This window comes from Pteropus medius, unplaced genomic scaffold (assembly GCF_902729225.1).
Source record: "Pteropus medius unplaced genomic scaffold, Ma_sr-lr_union100, whole genome shotgun sequence".
Lineage (NCBI taxonomy): Eukaryota > Metazoa > Chordata > Mammalia > Chiroptera > Pteropodidae > Pteropus > Pteropus medius.
This window is the reverse complement of record NW_024349799.1, coordinates 14,962,816-14,983,216: the sequence shown is the minus strand read 5'-3', so window position 1 is coordinate 14,983,216 and position 20,401 is coordinate 14,962,816. Positions and strand designations below refer to the sequence as shown.

The following is a 20,401-nucleotide window of genomic DNA, read 5'->3' as shown; positions in this document are numbered from 1 at the left end:
AAGACCCTGTTTTTTAAACCAAGCCTATCTCTGAACTCCTGGTGAACTTCTAGAAGGAAGAAATGGGAGAGTTAAAAAAAATGTGACCCAGAAGACTGCAGGCCCTGCTGATGGATGAAATCTTGGCCTGGGGCTGTCAGCCAGGCTGCCTGGGCCAAACTGTAGGGCAGGAAACTGCGAGCTTCCTCCACCCGCACCGCACCCCTCCCACCCCCAAGGAACTCATTGCTCCAGTGCAAAGAGGAGCTTCCTTCAGCTGACCCCACCCGCTTCCCCCAGAACATTCCACGCTCAGCCAGCCAGGAGATATCAGGAAGAAGCCGCTGGGCCAAGCTGGGAGAGATGGGCACCTCCCTTCCAGGCCTCCAGGCGCAGTCTGTGACCCACACCCTTGCCTGGCTCCCACTGCCTCCCCACAGAGAGACCAAGGCTTGGCTTGTCAACCACATACTTGCCTTGCTCCAATATCTCTAGGCTACGCACCAGAGCCAGTGGAAGATGGACTGGATGACTGGGCTGCTGGTCCTCAGCCATGGCTCTCATTTGGCCTCTTATACAGTCTTTCCTTAGGCTCCTGACTGGTCATCTTGCCTCTAGTCTGGGTACCCACTACAGTAAATGAGTCTCTTCAAGGACAGTCATGTACCCCTCCCTTCCTCAAGCACCTTCGATGGCTCCCATTTCCCTGTGAATTAAGTTCAGAGTCCATACCCTGGGATTCATGGTCCTCCACAATATAGTCCAAACCCACCCTCCAGCCCCTGCAGGACTCAGACATTGGAATCAAAATGGATTATACCAAGATTTGCATACACATATCTAGATCTGTAAGTATGGAGTCGCCTCTGCCATCTCCACCTAGCTGTATCCTATTTCTTCCTTCCCTCTCCCACCTGACTCCTCCTTCCATGAGCCCTTTCCTTCCCTCGCCTCTGAATTCCTCTAGCATGATGTCCCCAAACCTTGGGCATTCCCATGCCAGCTGCCATCTCCACATGGCCTCCGTACTATTCTTTACTTAATATTTTCCTTTAAATTAACTCACTCTTTTACTTGAATTTATTTTCAAAGGAAATTTTATATATAAGTATCTACCACAAATAGAAAACCATGTCGTCTGCCGTAAACAGAAGGCAAACGAAGAAAATAAAATTGTTCTAATACACATGAAAATAAACATATAATCATTAAAACGTTTTAAATACTTGTCTGTATAATATTCATATTAATTACTGTATAAGATACTTAAATTACTATTAATTACTGTATAATATTAATATTACTATTAATTACTGTATAATATACTTAAAGTTCTCTTGCACTCTAAGGAATGCTGGCCTTGGCACTTTATTTTCTCCTCCGTTTGGCCCTTGGTTTTTCTGGTCCTGTCTCACAGTTTTCTGGAGACTTGTCATAGTCTTGTCCTGGCTGACCACAAATAGCAGTTGGTGGGGGGGGGCAAAATCCTGCAGCCCCTCCTCCAGGACCTATGCACAGCATGACATGCAATAAAGAGATTTATGGAACACACTATTCTAATTTGTTGTCATATTAATAGGGTCCCATTTTCCACCTGGCCCTAAGCCCATCTGCTGCCCAATTTTCTACCAAAACACACGTGATCTCCTCACACTATCCCCAAATCAATCTTTGTCCAATGGAGTCTCTCAGGGCATGGCCCAGAAAGTATATCATCTGTCAAGAAGGTGCCTGAGGAGGCTCCCAATTCTCCTCTGACCCCTGCTGCCTCTTCCTCTAGAGCAGCAGGACCTGGGGCAACCAGGAAAAACAAGTCTCCAGTCAATCATTAACTGAAACTCTCTCAGCAGGGACACACACCCTTCCCCGAGAGTTAGCAAAGTTCTAGGAAAACCCTGTATGAACTGGGCCCCTGGCTCCAGGAAATACAAAAGTCATCTTCCTGTCCCCTCACAGCCAGAGACCCCAGAACACCTACCAGAAACCGAGGGGGGCTCTTCCTGGGCCTGACCCTGCTGGTGCCCCAGACAGGAAGAGGAGGTCACTCTCCCTCCCACCACACACGTTGTCAGGGGCGACCCTGATGAAGATCTGAATCACTCAGACTTAAGTCAATAAGTGACAGCCACCAGGAAGGCCCAGCTGGAGCCAAACCAAGGCCTGGATTCTCCTCAGTGGATGGAAGCCTGGCCAAAGCCAGCCCACAGCCAATTTGGGCTGACCAATTCCCCTGACAACACACCCTTCTTTCTAAAAGTGAACAGACACATGACAATTATTGTTAGAGGGAGGTCTCCTTTGGGAACTCTTGCATTCTTTTTGGTGTTATTTTCTTAGTCTGGCCACTTTTATGACTTTCGAGAATTTTTGTTATTGTTGTCATTAGAAAGGATACATTTCATAGAAAGCTATCCAAAATATTCATTCCAGGCAAAAGCCATCCACAGGATATCAGCATCCTATAACCACCAGAAGTCTTGGCTGCCAGGGGTGGGACACCCACACATTCGAGTGCGGCTCCCCAGGAAGAAGGTAAACTGATGCACAGTTAAGGTGACTGATGCCATGAACAGAACAGCCTCCAAAATGCAGCTCAAGGAGGATAAGGGTAACGACATGAGCCTCTGTGGAGCTGAAGAGCGCTCATGTCCTGACACTTTACAGTGAGATGACAGGAATCTCCACGTTGACCTTTGCATAGTGCAAACAAGCTAATGACAGAAAAAAAATGCTATGGTGATAAGAAAAACACCACGCCTGGCAACCTATCCCCCATGAGGAATGAAAGCAGATGCTACTGAGGACAGATGGACAAAGAGGTTTTCAAACTGGGTTCCAGGGAGCCTAAGGGGTGTCATGAACTTCTTTAGGTCTGCTGACATGGAATAGGGGGAAATGAAAGGTGAGGGGGTATGTCAACCTAACCTAGAGTGACCTGGCTCTCGGCTGCTTCATATACTGAACTTTCAGGGAAGAATTAATTTGAAGAAAAGATTCTATAGCTAAAAGTGCCAAGAAGTACAAATATGTGATACTAGTTGTAGCAAACAGAAGAACGTGATGTAAGTCTTTCTGTGTTTGTAAAAAGCAGCAGCCATAGACCCGGGTGTGCTGGGAACCAACTGGTCCTTTGTCCTGAGTGTGTGCTCTGAGTTCAAGAGAAGCAATGGAGGAGCAGAGCCTCCTTTGCCAGGTCTAGCCTGGCCACTCTGCCCTTCCCTGATAGGACCACAAGTTATGAAGTGCAGGTGACACCAAAATCAAGCAGAGCCTTGAGCCGAGTCAAGCGTCCAGAATAAAGACCCAAACCTCAGTAGGGATGGGGCCAAATGTAGGCACCAAAGCCAAACTTGTGTATCCAGGGACCAGAGGCCAAAGAGATGCGAGAAGTGATGTCGATGATTGGAGGGGACCTTGGACAAACTCCTGGAACAAACACAGTGGCAAGAGGCTGGTTTCCATGTGATCCCAGTGGCTTGCTGTACAGAAAGCCTAATTCATTTGGAGGTCCAGAACGGACCAGACGTGAGGTTTGCAGAGGCCTGAGTGTGCCCACTCCGCATAACCAAGAATGACGGGCATGCTGTTGCACTGCCACTGACGCAGATGTGCCCTTATAAGTGCCTCTAGACTGCAGACAGCTGTGAGTCCATGTGTCTCCACTGGCCTTCTATAATGGACATACATGTGTCTGCCCAGCATTCCTTTCTTTGAGCATGATTCCTCTTCTTGGCCAAGGAAATCATCCCCAGTCCTTCTGGGTAGGAGAAACTGGCCCCTCCCTCCTCTTCCTCAGGGTGAATGTCACTGGGGACAACCAATTAGAATACTCCCACCCTCTGGGCACAGTGGCTGGCTCAGAGCTGGCCATGTAACCCAGGCCCAGCCATACAGAGTCCTCTCTGGGCTCTCACCAGAATTACTGAAAAATATACTCTTTCCCTATGAAAGCAAGCTATGAAAACAATGTTGGCTTGGGTTGGCCTCTTGGAAATAGCCTGAGAATGAAGGCAAGCAGAGCTGAGAGGTGGAGGTAAATAATCCTGATGGCATTGCCAATTGCTGGATCCAGCCATACCTGAACCACTATTTTGATTCCCAAGTTTCCAAGTCCACAGAGTCCCCTTTGTGCTTAAGCTAGTTTGAGCTGGGTCTTTGTCATTTGCAATCAAGGGTCCTAAATGGGAAGGACTGGGAATGCACATAGTACCTTGAGTGAGCCTGACATTTTAAGAGAAACTGCACGAGCCCTGGAAGTGAGCTTCTTGCTCATGTGTTTATCTGCCCCTTTGGAGGCCTGTGCCAGCAGCAGTCTGGCCCGGAGATGCCAGCATGGTGGTTGCTTTTCTTTGAGGCACCCAGTGTTCATTCTCAGGCTGACTTTGGCTCCCTTGTAGCAGTCACATGTCCAGAGAGAGCCCCTCCACTGTGGGCTTCTTCTGCATCTCTTGGATGGTATGGCAGTCCCCTCTCTGTCACCACATGTGAGCTTCTCTCCCTCAGCATCCATCCAGACCACTAAAAGAAGTTCACGCAAGGATTTCATGCTCCCAAGGATGCCTGAGCTGTCCCAGGTCATCCCAGGTCCTAGCCTGTCTTCCAGGCTCCATCATCCACCTCTGACCACCCCTGGTTGCTGGTCTTCTGGACTATGCGACCAGAATGAACATGGCAAGGAAGCCTTGCATACTGATCCAAGAACCTTGGGCACTAATATATGCGGAGTGTGTGCATCCATTAGCATCTCTTGATTCAGCATCATCCTATGATCCAGGAATCACCAGCAACAAGGCTCCATAGCTACTGGATCTCCTCACTCTCCAGTCAAAACTTTACCAAAGGGGTTTGAACATAAAAGTAGGTGCCAAAGGGCTTAATAAATCCACATGTAAGATTTGCAAGAAGGAGGCCAAAAGGGATATACTGAATGACTCATGCACGAAATAGGGTAATTTGATAATTAATATAAATAGGAAATAAAAGTTCCTTAGGTAAGGGACTGAAAAAATACCTTAAAAAGCTCAAAAGTAGGGGAAATTAGGGAAACAAATCTTTATCTGGAATATAAAAAAACTAAAGTTAACACACTACAAATGTGATCAATATATACTCTATTTTGAAATCAGAAAAGTGTCGGCAACAGTGTTACTCGGTGAACTAGCCACGCAAAGCCTCTCTGGAGAGCTGGGCCAGGCCAGTGGTGGGCAAAGGGGCGGCCAGCACGGCTCCAACTAGTCTGGGGTCCTGAGGCCAGAGCCTGCCAGAGGGTGGTCCCCAAGGGTTAATGGGCACAGTAGAGGCAGGATGTAAGCCGAGTTTGAGGCCCAAAGACTGTGAGTTCTCCCCAGGGGCTGCCTCCATCACTACAGGGCCAAACACAGCCTACCTGATTTCCCCAGCTCTCCAGCCTGCCCCTGACTGCCTGAAGCCCCTCTCACCCACCCCCACTCACAAATCTGTTGTTTTTCCCCTCTGCTGTCCAAATAAATCAAGCCTGTGGGCCAAGCCGCAGCAGCTGGCTCAGATCTACCTTCCTGGCACAGTTGCCCCTGCTTCTCGCCATTGCCCCAAGAGTACCCCAAAGTAATTTCAGCTCCTCTCTCCTCTACCTCTGCCTCTGGTCCTGCTGCCCCCAGGCCCTTGACGTCCCTCCCTTCCACCTCATCTTTCCAGATCCAGCAAAAATGCTACATCATGGAGCCTTCTTGATTTCCCCTTCCCTCTGAAAGGAGCCTCTTCTCCCCTGAAGTCCTTTCGCTCCTTGTCTGTCTCCATCTGTCATCAGTGAGCATTTATCACCTTATGTATCTTCTACTGGGCAGTCTGCAAGTGCTTCATCTTTGCACCCTCTTTAATCTTTCATTCATTCATTCAACAAATATGTATTGCACACCAACCATGTGCTGAACCCTGGGCTAGGACTGGGGGGTACAGTGATGAACGAGTCAGATGCTGTCCCTTCCACCTAGGGACTCACATCTTGGCGGGAGGAAAATAGCACTAAACAAATAAACATAAATATATCAGTACAAGCTGTGATACAGGCTATGAGAAAAAGGTAAGGGTGACATGATCCGTGAGCTCTGATCCAGAGGAAGAGTTAGGGAGGCATCTCTGAGGAAACGATATTAAACCAGGGCCACAGGGGTGAGGAGAATGGGTCAGGCGCATTTCTAGGCATGTAACAGGTGTTTGCTAAATATCTGTGGAACATGCGAGTGAGGGACTACGACAAGCCAGAAATTCCTAGTATGTCTCCTGTGTCCCTCCAAATACAGTTACCCCCTCTCGTCACCCTGACAGGTCACTCCAACTGGCACTTAGAGGGATTTGACAACCAACCAACCTCCAACAGCCAATAGGACACGTCCACCTATGTCACCCCTACAGAGGTGCATAGCACAACTTAATGTGGTTCTGCTCATGACTCCCCGAAACCGTCACCACTCCCAGGGCTGGAATAGCAAGTGGGCTTCATCCTGCATGTTGATTCCAAATCACTGGTAGTAGCTGCCTGGAACGCCAAACTGGAAGGACTGTGAGGCTCTCTGTGGCCTCCGTGGAAAAGGGCTGTGACTGATTAGTGATTTCTGCCCGGGAGCAGGAGTAGAGAGCAGCGGCATATGTGCCACGTTTTCCTCGCCACTCAGGGCCCCACAGATGGCCACCCAGGCAAGAAATCCTTCAAAGCAAATTGCCTGGAAAAGCACTCAACGTCTGGTATCCTTTTTATTATGGACCACATGAACCGTGTATATAATATTTTTTTCCTGCTTTGATTGCTAATTAGCTCAAAGCTAAATCTGTGGTTGAAATACAATAAATTGTGTACAGCTCTATGGCCTGAATAAGTATTCTAACTCTCTCCCCGGTTTTGACCTTCTAGTTAATCTATATTTGTCCTGATCCTATTTTTATGGGTTTTTATTTCATTACATACACATATACACAAATGTGTGTGTGTGTATCATAGCTACATATATCTCTGGCATATAGTATCTATGTTATCTTTTTATTATAAATACATATTTCTATATTTCTTATATATTCAAGAAATATATATTATTGTGGGCATCTTGATTCCTTTACAGAACAAGATGGAGGAATGAATGAAGAGATGGATAGATGACAGACAGGAAAAACCCAGAAAAATAACATAGCCTTTGCTTGAAAGAATTCAGAATATCATGGCACTCGATCATGAATAGAGTCCGAGATTAGAGATCAGAAGCCAGGCTTTTAGTCCCAGCTCTGATCAGCTCCGTGCTTGTGAAGGGAAAAAAAATTACACACGTCCCTCCCTACACCCAGGCAACTTGAGGTTTCATCGACCATCCAATGCATATGAAACAATCTGCCCTACTTACTTCACTTGGTTGTAATCGAAATTAAACGGACAGGTTCATGACTGCTAATTAGCAGTAAGGCACCAGCGACATGCCCGCCACCCACCGGCATCATCATCAGTATTGGGAACAGTGGTCAAAGCAACAGCACACAGCTGTAAATAAGAAGACATCAAACAGTATGGCCTCCTATAAATGCTGCATGAATTCAAAGAGAAATGAGCCTTCAGAGGCCACATCTACATGCAGTGTTCCTCCTTGTCCTCCCCACTCCTCCCGCCCCTCCCACCTCTGATGTCTGAGAGCACTGTGACTGAAGGACTTCAATTCCCTGCTTCTCACAGCCAGAGAAATGGCCCCAACCAGGACCAATCACATGCTTTAGGATTAGAAGCAGCTTTGCACTTTGTTGGGGCCACAGGGGCTCAAGGCCCCACCCCAGCCCCGGCGGTTTCCTGATCACAGTGCCTCCTGCACAAAGAAAGGGCACACAGCACACATCACCTATGGGCCAGATGAAAGAGAATGAGCTGAGGTGGAGACAGTAGGGCTGTCTGGCAGCTGACCCTCACATATGCTTCCCACTGGACTTCGCAGCCCTCTCCTGTCCTCTCTTGCCCCTAATCAGAGGCCTATTTATTCCACAATCACCAGCATTTCCAGGTACCTGAATCAGTGCCACTGAGTTTCAAACAGCAGGTGAAAATGAGACTATGACAATAACTGGTGTCCTTTTCAACAAGTTTTTCAGCAGGGCATAGGCAAAGCCTTTCTTTTCTGGGAGAACTAACAGAAGTCACAATTGCAGTAAGACTGATTCTAAATTCTGGACTCTTCCCTGCCCAGTCAAGGGCTGAAAGTGAAGGTAAAGAGAGGAGGGAGGATGGACAGAAGGCAGTGTTTGCACATCAGTTCAAGTGACAAAATAAGGTCTCACGTAGTTTATCCCTAGAGGAAGCTGATCCCAGACGGTGAGTTATCCAAAGTGGGGGAAGGGACTTGGACATAAGATCATTTGACATGCTATCTAATGTCTCTTCTTCTCTCTGGCCTTACCGTAGCTGCCCAGCTTCCCAGGAGCCCCGAGTTTACATTCTGACCAGCCCCATCAGGTCCAGCTGACTCTTCCAGGGGTGCGCCCAGCCCAAGCTAGCAGCTTGAGGTCCCTCCCTTGGGAATCTGGGAAATGGGCTAAGAGACTGAAGTTGACACTTCAACTCAACTGACCTCTAGTAAGAGAGGAGGGGAGGCAACTGAAAGTAAAAAATAGATGCAAAGGAAAGGGCCTGCAGAAATAACCGACTCAGCTGGTTAAAACCGCTCTGTCTTCCCCCATTCTGCCCTATGCTCTTCAGTTAACATATTTTCCACCGCTGCATCTCCCACCTCAAGGATTCTCCAGCCCCTTCCCTATCTCTGTAGCTGTCTATGAATGTAAAAACTGCGGGGAACTGTTGTGTTACAGTTAGAGCTCAGCCTTTGGATAAGGAACCCACTGAGCGACATCAATGAGTGCTGCTCCCTCTCTGTAAGCTAGGAGTCCCGTCTGTTCAAGAATCAGATGAAGGTGCTGATAACACCAAGGTCTCAGACTCTACAAGACAAATGACCTGTAAGACCAAGGCTCTGGAAATTCCTCCCCTGCAGCCCCACCCGAAGCTCCCCCTCCCATCCTGAGTCATGAGGCACACGTGAAACCTCAGACAAAGGAATCACGCACCCCTTGCATGGATACAGCGAGGGTATATAAGCTGTAAGAAATCAAATCGATGGGGAGATCGTGCTTTGGGTCTGTTGAATGCCCTATGCTCTCTGCCGGCATTAAATTCTCCTTCCTCTAACAAAGTTGTCTGAGCGCCTGAATTCTTCCACCGGGTGTTGCTTCCTGCAACACTCAAAGAGTAAGACGAAAGCTTAGGAGCTGATGGAGGAGCCATTTTCCCCATGAGGAAACACCCATGAAATAGAAAAAGTAGTCTTCCATGAAAGAAGAGGGGCCGAAACAGAGAATGAAGCAAGCATGAGGCAGAGGGGGCTCCTGGGTTTCCTTCTGGTCCATGTGCTCAATTCAACACTTTTAGGGGCCTGGGCTTCTGTGAGATGCTCCAATGTCCCAGCAATAAATTCCCAGTTTTGTTCAAGCTCTACTGTTTGCAACTAGGCTAGCTACAAGTCCTGGTTAGGCTGATTAATGTGTGTTCGCTTCCCTACCACCACCCTCCTGTTAGGCAAGATCTCAGCTACTCTCTGGGCTGATTAAGGATACCTTGGGGGATTCTAATCAGTGGTTGGTGGAAAGCACCGGTTTCAGTGCCAGAGGGACCCACGTCTGGCTCCATCTAGCGGGGTGACCTTGAATGATAACCTCCTTGAAATGCAGATTCCTCTCACCTCGGCTATTGCAGATGCCTCCCCAAAGCCCACTCCTGACTCACTCCAGTCTGTTTTCCTCACATAGTCACAGTAAGCTCTTTGAAATGTCAGCACCACTGACATGGGACCACCCATGGAAATCCTCCAGGGGCTTCTTATTGCTCTGGTGCTAAAACTAAAATCTGCCCCCCACCCCCACCTTGGCCCACCTGGGGCCTCTATATTTCCCTCAGGACACCACACTCTTTCCTTTAGGGACCTGCAGGCACCCTGAAACTCCTGCCTGGTAAACGCTTCCCCTAACCCTGCTCCCCAAACCCTTTCGCCCAATTAATTCTGTTTTTAAATTCTGTTAACACTATTGTTAATATTTCGTTTACAAACAAAATTCACCCTTTTAAAGTTTACAGTTCAGTGCATACTGAAGTTTACAATTTTGTATATTCATATGCAACAATCACCACTATCTCAGAAATTTACATCACACGGACAAGAAACTCTGTCCTCATTAACAGTCTCTCCTCATTCTCCCCGCTCCCCAGCCCCTGGAAACCACTAATCTACTTTCTACCCTGCGGATTTGCATATTCTGGACAACTCATCTAAATGGACTCCTACCACAAGTGGCCTTTTCTATTCCCTCTTTCATTTTTTGTTTTCTAATCTTTAGTATTTCCTTCCTTCTGCTTGCTTTGGACTGTTTCCTCTTATTTTCTAGTTTTTTAAGATGCAAGGTTATTGACTTGAGGCATTTCTTCTTCATCAATATAGGCATTTACAGCTATAAGTTTTCTTCTAAGCACTGCTTTAGCTGTATCCCATACATTTCTGCATATTGTATTTTCATTTTCAGACATTTTAAATTATTTTCTAATTCGTCTTATGATTTCTTCTCTTACTCATTGGTTATTTAGGAGTGTGTTTACTTTCTGCATATTTGTGTATTTTCCAAATTTTCTTCTATTATTGATTTATAATTTTATCCCACTGTAATCAAAGAACATACTTTGTATGACTTCAATCCTTTTAAATTTATTGAGGTTCATTTTGTGACCTACCATAAGGTCTCTCCTGGAGAACATTTCATGTGCTCTTGAGAAGAATGAGTATTCTGCTGTTGGATGGAATGTTCTATAGATGTCTGTTAGGTTTAATTGATTTATAGTGTTATTCGAGTCTTCTATTTCCTTACTGATTCTCTGCCTAGATGTTCTCTCCATTATTGGAAGTGGAACCTTGAAGTCTCCAACTATTATTGCTGAATTGTGTATTCCCCTCTTTATTTCTATTAGTTTCTGCTTCATGTATTTTGGGGTTCTGTAATTAGGTACACATATGTCTATAATTGGTATGTTTTCCTGATATACTGACCCTTTTATTGTTACAAATGACCTTATCTATCTCTAGTAACTATTTTCTTAAAGTCTATTTTGTCTGATATTAGTGTAGCTACTTCAACTCTTTTAATTATTGCTTGCATGGTTTGTCTTTTTTCATCTCTTAGCACCCATGTGTATCTTCGACTCTAAAGTATGTTTCTTATAGATAGCAGAGTTGGCTTTTTTAAAAATCCATTCTGTCAATCTCTGTCTTTTTATTGGAGTGTTTAGTTCATTTGCACTTAATGTAATTACTAATAATATAGAATTTATGCCATTTTGCTATTGTTTTCTGTATGTCTTACATCTTTTTTGCTCCTATATTCTTCCATTACTGTCCTCTTCTGTGTTAAATAGGTATTTATAGCATACCATTTGAATCTTCTTTTATTACATGTTTTTAGGTATTTTCTTAGTGGTAGCTCTGGAGATTATAATTAATACTTTAACTTAAAACATCCTAGCTCTGATTAATGCCAACTTAATTTTAATATATGAGAAAACTTTGCTCTAATACAGTTCTGGTTGCTTTCCCCTCCTTTGTGCTGTTATTGTTACACAAATAATACCTTTGTATATTATAAACCTGTCAAAAGTTTTATAATTATTGCTTTATGCAGAGAGAAGAGTTGCAAACAAAATACATTTATATCTTTAAAGGTGCCCCCAATTTCTTCACATAGACTTGAGTTAGTATCTATTGTCTTTATATTTCAGCCTGAAAGACTCCCTTTATTTCTTGTAGGGTATGTCTGACAGCGGCAAATTCCGTTTTTATTACTCTGGAATATCATTTTTGAAGGACAGTTTTTCTAGATATAGAATTATTGGTTAACTGTTTTTCTTTCAGCACTGACTATGTCAACTCACTATCTTCTTGCTTCCATGGTTTCAGATGAGAAGTCAGCTGTTAATATTATCAAGTAACCTTTGTCTAATTAAGTCTTACCCTTCAATTCTGAGTTCAACCATTTCTTCCTTCCTGGACTAGTTCAGGCTCTTTTGTGCACAGCCCATCTCTCCCCATTCCACCCCGCAGTGCTCTGTACTTCTCCTTTGTACTTCTCAACTGCAAGTAGATAACTAATGATAGAAGTAGCACTTTAGTGTGTGTTTCTATCACTAGAATGTAAGTTCCATAAGGCAAGAACTGGGTCTGCCTTGTTCACCGCTCTAACCCCAGAAGCAGCACAGTGCCTGATACACGGTAGCCTTTCAAAAAAATATTTACTGAGCGAATGAATAAAATGCTTTTTAAAGTAGGTTGAATTATTGGTATCAATTCTTCACTCCCTGTAAAAGTTTGATAAGATATTGATAAGTATGTAATTACATCAGTAATTACACTTTGTTATGGCTTAATTGTGGGCAGTATACTTCCTTGCCCCTTGGCTTGGGATTGGTCATATGGCTTGATTAGGCCAATTAGATATTAATGAATATGATGTGAACAAAGGCTTGAAATGTGTTTATGCAACTGAGCTTGCTCTCTTGTACTCCTGCCTGCCACAAACATGCCTTGGTAGCCATTGGTCCATGTGGGATGAGACACATGGAACAAACTTAAATCCAACTCACTTGGTTGGCTTGAAGCCAATCAAGTCTTACTGAGTGCAGCCTAGGTCAACCAAACTTCACTCAACACACAGATATGTATGAGAGAAATAAACACTTATTGCCATATACTAGTGTTTTGGGGAGTGGTTTGTTACGCAGCAATATTGTGGCTATAGGTGACCGAGACGTATGCCCTGGCATGTCTGAAGACTGGCAGAAGTCCCTGGGGGAAGGTCTCACCTCTTGTCCTCCATACCACCCACAAATGGGTTCAGGCTAATTCTACAGGCAGATTTACTCCCTTCCTCCAGACTTATAGGATGAACTTCCCAGAGTTCCACAGTCCCACAGCTGGGATACACATCTCTAATAGCAGCCTCCTGGAGCAGCCTAAAGTGTATTAAGCACCTACATAGTGCCAGGCACATAGTAGGATAAAAATTAGTCTTTGTTCTCTTCCACCCACCCTCACCAATTCTACTGCTAGGCCTGAGAGTACATCTTTATAGGCTGAAAAATCTGCAGTTTTTCTCTGCTGTGGAGTTGGGGAGGGGGTTGCACTCTAACCTGTCCCAGGGGCTGACCCCTCTTAGTGCTTCAACTGACCCCGCAGGCTCTGAAAGGGACAGCGACATGGGTAGACAGAACATACTTCCTTATATTGTAACTTTAATTCAATGTATGATCTACAATTATATTTATTCATTCAAAATTTATAACTGCCTATTTCAAGGAGAGCTTGAGGCAGCTTAGGAGCTAAATGCAATAGAAAATAAACAACTTAAGGATCAAAGAGAATAGAGTCCAAGCAGAAAGCAGAAAGAGGAGATGTCACTAGAAATGTGATGATTAAACTGAGCAACACATCTGACTCTCAGCTTACCAGCAGCTTGCAAAAACAAGGCAAGCCTTTGGGATACAGACATCAATATAAAATCAAAGCAGCAGCCCTCAGGACTGAGTATGAACCCATTCACAGGCAGCCCCAAGGCCAAAAGGACATGGGTCAGGTCAAACTAGGATGACCTCAATATTAACAATAATAATAACCACCATCCATGTGGCAAGCACTGTCCTAAATGCTTTGTTAAGACTTCTCACTTAATCCTCATGACAATAAGATGGATATTAGTATTACTTCCATTTTACAGATGAGGAAACTGAGGCCCATAGAGACAAAGCAACTTCTCGTACCTGTCCTAGATTCCAAGACTAATGCTCTAAGACTCCACATTCTACATTACTCAGCAGAGCCCACCACTGAGATAATGGTGGACCCAGGATGAAAGCTTGCATATCTGAACCCAAAATCCAAGCCCTTAACCGCTAAGCAATCCAGCCTCTGCTTTGCTCATGCTAGACCCACCCACATCCTGCAGACCCTGAGCCCAGGGCCTGCCTCTGGGCTCCCTAAAAGCCAACCCTCTTCTTTTGAGGCCACAGCCCCTACATTTCTAAAGATCTCCCATCCTGAGATTGCCTGTCACTGGCCTAGGCTGTTCGTCAGGACTCCATTACCTCCTGGTGAGCCCTGTACAGACAGCCTGCCTGGATTCCCACCCGCCAAGCTCCGAAGATGCATTTTACCTTCCTACCCCAACTAAGCCTGGACTCCCAGCCCATTCCCCTTGCCGCCCAGCTCTCCTCCAGGCACATCTATTTCCAGCTCCCCCCAACTCTGCCATCCCCCATGCCTGTCCTAGATTCCAATACTAATTCTCTAAGACTTCACATTCTACATCACTCAGCAGAGCCCACCACTGAGAATAATTGTTGGGAGCCAAAACTAAGAACAAAGAATCTTGTGACTAGGCGAGGCCTTATCTGCATCCTGCATCTTGTTAGCCCCCTAGCAGTCAGCCCAGCCCAGAGTTACAGTTCCCTCCTTCACTCCCACTCCCTCTAACCCTTACACTCCTCACCCCACCAGCTAAGAACCAATGCGCCTGTGACAGATACTCTCCCGCCCAGCTAGCCCTGCCCCCCTTTGTTAGCCCTGTATAAATACTCTTGCTGCTGAATAAAATTTTGAGGCTTGATCAGAACACTGTCTTGCCTCCATTCTTTTCTCCCGCCCATGTTTTCTTCAAGGTACGGTCCTCCTCGGGTTCTACACAATAACTAGGTCCTGCGGGTCGGGACAAATAATGTACAGTGAACATCCTCTAAGGCGACGACCCCTTGAGTGCAAACCTTCAACCCCTAACTAGTTGCTGCATAAGCCCGCTCTCTGGACATCAGGTCCACACAAGGTGAGGTCAGCCTACAGTTGAATCCTGGCTGGCTCCTTGGCCTGTCCTCTCTGCCCTGTCCTCTCTGCCGTGACCTAGATACAAAGATTCAATTCTATAAAGGCAATTTAGATTCTATAAGGCCTGCTTACTCCTAAGTTTCCCCCTTTGCTAAATAAATTATCTCCACCATCTGTCAAGAATGACCTAGTTCACCATACGACACCCAAACTGGAAGATGGATTTGTGGGAAGTCTGAGAACCTCCTAGCCTACGGGACACATTTATGTGAAATGAGAAGAGGCACCCACCCCTTCATGGAGGTACTTCTCTTCTACCTGTTTGAATATCATCATAAAAAACTGATAATGCTACAACAGGATGCTGTGCATCCATTTGTTAGAAAATCGCCATCATAAACCACACAAATTGAAGCCCTCTTCCCTATGGTGCTTTTGTATGGCACTCAACCTACTAACATGAATTTGGCAGACCCACCACGTCCACAGCCACCTGCAGCTCTGCCCAAGCAAGATACCTAAAGCAGTTACCTATCCTTCAGTACCCTTGAGATGGGGAGACTTATGATAAAGAACCGAGTCTAGTTTCTGCTCTAGTTTCTGCTCAGTTTCAAGTCAAAAGTGTAAGGTCCAAACAAACCCAGAGAGTGAAAGGTCTTCATCTCTAGGCTGGAGTCACCAGAGCCCAAGAAGTGGCTTCTGCAAAGGAGGAAAACCGCCAGCAAAGTTAGAACTGGCAGGTAGAGATCACTGCAGGAACTGGCTCCCAAGCAAAGCCAAGGAATAACAATGGGGAAGACACGGGCACCATGGTGGCTGCTCTGAGACATGGTCTGGACTGATTTGACTGTTTGGAGTTAGAAAGAATTTCACATTCATCTCTAACCTTTTCTTGGCGAACTTCACCCATGGCACCTTCGCCTTGATCAAATACTTTCCCAGACCCTGACGTTAACAAGGAAAAGCACTGTGACAACTCAGAGACCAATCAAAATTAGGTTGTCTCCTGTCACTAATCCATGTGATTCAATGATATTAAAAAAGAAACAAGAGAATTCATTTTCTTTTTTACTTTTAAATGAGGTCCCACTTAGAGCAGAACAATTTGGATGCCGACTGAGACTTCTTAGGCAAATGGTCCCTAAGGGATGGCATCAAAGAACTTAGGGTCTAGCCATTGTTTTCTGATCACCACACAGACACCAACCCCCTACATCGAAGAGCAAGAGAAATGAATCTGGTTTCCAAAAATGAAGTCCAGAAAATAATATACACGCCTACATTTCATTTTCTAAATTAAGCTGGTGTTCTCCATTAACTTTCCACTGGGGACTGAGAGAAAATTATTCCAAAACTAAGAACTAAATTTAAAGCTAGGGGGGAAAAAAACAACAAAAAAAAAAAAAAAAAACCCCTTCATCAAGCCCAAATGTTTGAAGTAGCTTTACTACAAATTTTTAAAGTTAAATGTAAAGTGACTGCCTGTTTCAGAGTTCACTTTGTCAAGCCAGGAATCCAAGTGTTCAAATGGGGTCATGTAAAAACTCAGGGATTGGATAAAGGTAGCTTCTCCCCTGAATTTGAGCAATAAGAGAAGCACAACCCGCTAAATTTTTTGTGCCAGTGGTTGGGTGCACTGTATCCATCAGGATACGTTAGTTGCAAGCAACAGAAAGCAGGTCTGACTGATGTAAGCAGAAAGGAATTTACTGGAGGGATGGATACCTGGTGGCTTAGAATCAATGGGAAGGCTGAAGAACCTGATGTGGAAGAAAACAGAAACCCCGGTAGCTGCAAGAGTCTGGGCCTCAAAATCTCTTCAGATGCCACTGCAGGAGTGAGTGGCTCCAATATCTTTTCCCTTCTTGCTTCATTCTGCTCAAGTCTTGGATCCCAGAATCTAGCTGAGTAGCCCCACTTGGGCCAAGGCCTCACCCTTTGACCTGGGAAATGGCTACATGGCTGTATTCATTTTGTATAAATTATTCAAGCAGTACACTTAGGATTTGTATAATTTTCTGAATGAATCTTATGCTTCAATTAAAAAAGTCACACCTAACCTATGACCCAGCAATTGACTTTTGAGAAGTAAAATATGCAAAAGAAATAATATATATGAAGGAAATGATAATACGTCAACAAAAAGACTTATGGCCATAGCAAAAACTAAAAACAGCCCAGAGCTCTAGCAACAGGCAAATGGATAAACAAATTATACATATTCACTCGGAAATACTACTCAGCAATCAACAGGAAGCAGCTACTGATACACACACAACACGGAAGGATCTCAAGACATTATGTCAAATGAGAGTGAAAGAAGTCTTTGATGAAAGAGTACGGACTCTAGATTATTCCATTTATATGGGATATATTTATATGAAGTTCTAGCACAGGCAAAACTGATCTAGGGTGAAAACAATCAGAATAGTGGTTGATTCTGGGTAGCAGGGCAGGGATTTCCTGGAAAAGGCATGAGGGAACTTTCTGGGGTGATGGTCACGTTCTCTATCTTGACAGGAGTTTGGGTTGCACAGGTATATGCATTTATCTGAGCTTGTTGAATTGGAAACAAGGCTGTGCATTTCATCGTATACACTTTTTACCACGAAAGAAAAGAAACACAAAACAATATTGAACTTTAATGATAAGCTTGCCGACAGGCTTTGACTGTTTTTGTTCATCAAAAGATGCTATTAAGATAGTGAAAAAGCAAGCCACGAACTGAGAGAAGTATTTGCAACACATAATAAACAAAGGATTAGTACCAGAATGTAAATATGGAGGTGCTCTTTTATGAATCAGTAATAATCTAATAGAAAAAATATAGGTAAAGAAAATACAGGTGTATAAAAATGAGGGAAGACAGCTCATAAACATATTCAACCTTAGCAGTAATCACTGAAATGCCCATTTAAGCCACAATGAGATACTAGTTCACACTTGCCAGTTTGGCAAAAACCAAAAGTCTTGGTGAGGATGGAGAGCGACAAGCACTCTGACCCAGGGCTGGAGCGAATACACACTGCCTCAGACTTTAGGAATCAACAGGAGGGGAAGATGTACACAGACTGTGACCTTTCCATTCTGCTCCCAAGTGTACATCCTGGAGAAACTTACACATAGAAAAGAGGTTGGTAATAGTAAAGAAAAGCGAAAACAACCCAAATGCCCATCAACAAGTGAAAGGGATAAATAAATTGGGTATCTTTACACGTGGTAGTAAAAAAGGAACTATAGCTACCTGTAACAACAGGATGAATCTCAACCACACAAACATACAGACAAATACAGTGTGATCTCACTTATAAAAGAAAAAGCATGTAATGCATTGTTTAAGGAGATAAACTTATAGGGTAAAGCTATGAAGAACAGCAGGTTAACGATTATAACAAAATTCAGGTTAGTGTTTCCTCTGGGGATGGGGCGAGAGAAGGTCCATTTGAGAGGTAAAAAGGGCTGCTGGTCCAGCTTAAGTTAGCTGGTCTTTCTTAAGCTAGCTGGGCATATGACTGCTTTATTGTTTTTCTTTAAACTGTATACATATGTTTTATACGCTCTTTTGTATATAAATTTCACAATAATTTTTTAAAAATCAATTACTTACATTCCAACAATATCCAGTTAAAAATAAAATGTTTTTTTAAAAGAAGACTATTCCTTAGCGACAAAAACATAAAACACCTAGGAATGAACCTAATAAGAAATGTTCACAACCTCCACGAAGAAATCTATGAAGTTTTACTGGGTGCTATAATAGAAGAGATGATAGGAAAGAAGAAATAAATAAGTACAGGACAGACCACATTTCTAGATAGGAAAACTCAACATAGTTATTTTGTGATTTAATGTAATTCCAAATTCGATTCTAATGATATTTGTAGAAAAACAATGAAATGATTATAAATGTCATATAGAAGAATGAATAAATAGACAAGCATAACCGTGGAAATTTTTAGAAAGAATTTGCACTTCCAGGTATTAAAATATCTAAAGTTACAATAAAAAATGTGACAGTAGAGGAAAAAGAGATAGATGAATGAAAAAACAGAAAACCTGGGAGTTAGTATGTTCGCACAGTATAATAAAACCAACATTTAAAGTCAGTCAGGAGAAAAGGGAAGGACACCTAGTGTCTGAGACCAAAACCTATAACCTGCTAACACCTAGTTACTAGTCATACCAGTTACTGGACCTGGGCGGCTAAGGGATAAGGCAGGAGGGAGACAGTCGTTGTTTGCCTTTTGTAACTTTTAAATTTTAAACAACGTGATTATAATGTATATTCCAAAAATAAATTGAAATTTAAATACAAAGTTGGTGGGGAAAAAAACTGAATTGAAAGAACGAGTTGACAGTTTAGAAAGAAAGAAAATCAGGGTCTTATCTCACATCATAAACCAAAATAAATTTCGACTGGATTAGGGTTGAACATAAAAGAGAGCACTGAATGAATAAGCTGAAATCAAATAAAGAAACTGAAAAAAATATAGGTGAATATTTATCTGACCATGGGGTGGGAAAGACCTTTCCAACCTAAAAGCAAAGGAAGAAATCATAAAATGAAAAGACCAATGGACTTAACCACATATATTAATCTACTCAGGCTACTATAGAGCCTGGGTGGCTTAAACAACAGACATTTATTTCTCATGGTTCTGCAGGCTGGATGTCCAAGATCAAGGAGTCAGCCGATTTGGCTCCTGGTATGGACTCTCTTCCTGGCTTACAGATAGTGGCCTTCTTGCTGTGTGCTAACACGGCCTTTCTTTAGTGTGTGCAGAGGAGAGAGAGTAAGCAAGCCAGCTCTCTGGTGTATCTTATAAGGGCACTGATCCCATCCTGAGGGCCCCACTCTCATGGCCTCATCTAATCCTAATTACCTCCTGAACACCCCATCTCCAAATACCATCACTTTAGGGGTTAAAGCTTCAGCATATGAATTTGGGGAGAACACATTCGGTCCACAATACCAAATAAACATTAGAAACTTCTCCATGCTTAAAAATAATAATAATGGAAAAACAATGAACTGAGAAAAAATGTATTACATATAAATCAGCCAATATTCTCATGGATAAGTAAACATGTTAAATAAAATACAGGTTATAAAAACCATTTATATAGCATGATCTCGATTTTTAAATATTAAATAGTGGTTATCTCTGGAGGTCGGGGATCATAGAGTTTTATTTTCTTCTCCGTTTTTGTGTATTTTCTAAATTTTCCACAATGAATGAATTACTTTCATAATTAAAAAAAAACACAACATTATTTTAAGAAGTGTTATGTCATGGTCAAGCAATATCGGGGGGAGAGGGTTCGATTCTGCAAAACTGTAAGAATGGTTGATGAGCCACGTGCACAGCACAGCCCAGAGTCTGTCTATCACCCTGAAAGAGGCAAGTACCTCTCTCCAGAGGAGGTAAGCATGATGGGGATCTTGCCCCAATGGAAATCCTGCCCCATAGAAAAGGGAAGATTGATTTGAGATGGCTCCAAAGGGATAGACTCAA

General features: G+C 43.7%; 1 protein-coding gene across 9 annotated transcripts in view; it reads right to left on the bottom strand.

The window, feature by feature from the left end:
• RPH3AL (rabphilin 3A like (without C2 domains)) overlaps nucleotides 1-20,401 on the bottom strand; it is a 140,634-nt gene that overhangs the window by 109,988 nt on the left and 10,245 nt on the right. For 7 of the 9 annotated variants that reach the window (XM_039886253.1, XM_039886257.1, XM_039886249.1 and 4 more), the window contains exon 1: nucleotides 1,958-2,096. The exons of 1 other annotated variant lie outside the window; for it this stretch is intronic. The gene's annotated coding sequence lies outside the window, so the exon portion shown is untranslated. Of the gene's footprint in view, nucleotides 1-1,957; nucleotides 2,097-20,401 lie in introns of those variants that run through there. One more of the 9 variants, XM_039886251.1, reaches the window with a different exon arrangement.